Consider the following 2,121-nt stretch of genomic DNA (forward strand, 5'->3'; position numbering starts at 1 on the left):
AAAAAAATATATATATATTTAGATTTTGTTGTACATTTCTTATAATCTAATAAAACATTAATTACTTCAAAACTTTGGGTTTGTGGGTTCTGTGGCCTTCTCTTACTCAGGCTCTCATATATAAAGAGCCATAACTGTAATGGTTGTACAGAAGTCCACTCCCAAATTGACATACCATTCTCAATAATGACAGTCATCTCATACCAGACATACTCAGAAAAGTAAGGAGTGAAATTGTTTCCTGTGGCCTTCTTCTTTGTGTGATATACATGTGATTATACATCCGCTTGGTGATTATATTAAACTTTACAAATGACACCTTTACTCTGTTCTCTAAAGGTACAGGTTAAATAGTTGGATGTCAATACTTGGACACTGATAACATTTGTACCAGGTAGTTTATATGAATCTATTACAGCCATAAGAAAAAGTAGGAGAGACGAGATAAAGCAATATGTGAATATACATATTTCTATTTTAAATGATGTGTTATGTACATTATTTTTATTGAGCAGTGGAAGTAAAATTATAATAAAATAAATTGTAAAGTGGAGTACAAACTTATTTACCACTATAAAAACATGCTATTATAGGAGCAAACATATAATATTACTTGTTTATATAATACAAAACATTTGATAAAACTAAAAAACTAGAATTTGGGTACATACAATAAAGTTTTTATAACAGATTGAATATATTTTTTAATATATTCAACAAGTTGAAAATCACTCTCATTTAGTAGGTTGAACATTTATGCTAAACAGTTCATTCAGTCAGTAATAGAAACCATAGGGAACTATTTCAGCCCTTTTTTCCTTCTAAAAAAATTGAAGATAAGTAAAGAAATATTTTGTTTTGATTGTTACTGGTACATTATATAACTTAGATCTTTTAAGAAATATGTAGGTATGTTATTCTATGTATAATAAAAATGGAACTTCCTGGACCCATTAAGGGAAACTACCAAGGCAAAACTGGGTTCTGCATTTGTTAACAACTTAGACTTGGCATCTTCTCATCTATCCTGATATTTCAATGGATGAAATTAAACCCTTACAAAAGTTCTTCATAACATCCAAAGAAACATTTGTTTCATACTATATCCAGAAGACAAGAAAAACAACTTTTCTTAAAAACAAGTTATAAAATTGATTAATAATATTTTATGAGATTAAATTAAAAAAATAATTCTATTATGAACAAGAATTAAAAGGTTAAGGAATTTAATATAACATATTTATATTAACTAAAGTAAATTAAAAGGTGGTTACCTATTAACTTTATAGCCTTTTAGAATTTTAAGTTAATCTTTTTTATATGCTTAGTAGTGTTTCTTTTGGTTAATAAATGAACCATAAGATTATTATTGGATCAGCAATATTTCACAATGCACCACGAATTTATAAAAAGAAAATTGTTTTTGAATAGTTAATGTAACTGTAATCACAATATGTATATATAAAAAATGTATTTGATTTGAGAAAAACGAAAAAATTACAAGACTGAAAAAGCGTAATACTAAGTTAACTATGCAATTGTTACATTTGTGTAAACTAATCTGTGAATAATGTACATTTGTATTGTGTGTAGATTTTGGAAATGTATTTATCAAAAATCAGCAGCTGCGGTTATGTGAAAAAAATTAGTGTTTAAATCTAAATTAAGTACTGCACAAAATTTATATGTATATGCAACAGTAAACAGTACAGTTTGTGAATGTAAATAAATGTTAAGTATAATTTCTACTTAAAATTATAAGTTTTATTTTAAACTAAGGTTAACATATTCAAAATAGCAATATTCACATTTGTATACTTTTATTTATAAATCTATATCTAAGAAATATTATACCTACAATAACTTTTCTAGTCAGCTTCAAGAAATAAAATTAAAATACCTACCGTTTGAGTTTGAAACAGACTACTGCATTGATTTTATAAAAAAAAGTACTAATCAATCTAGCAACTACCAATTTATATGGTTACATAGTTACCTGAACCTTTTAACAGTTAATGCGTATTTGCTATCGCTTTTTCAGTGTTAACAAGCGAAAAATTTCATTGTTATCCTTATTACTGAACCTCATTAAAATAACACATACGTGGGACAAACCGTACT

This window comes from Lycorma delicatula, chromosome 7 (assembly GCF_047948215.1).
Source record: "Lycorma delicatula isolate Av1 chromosome 7, ASM4794821v1, whole genome shotgun sequence".
In the NCBI taxonomy this organism is placed as follows: Eukaryota; Metazoa; Arthropoda; class Insecta; order Hemiptera; family Fulgoridae; genus Lycorma; species Lycorma delicatula.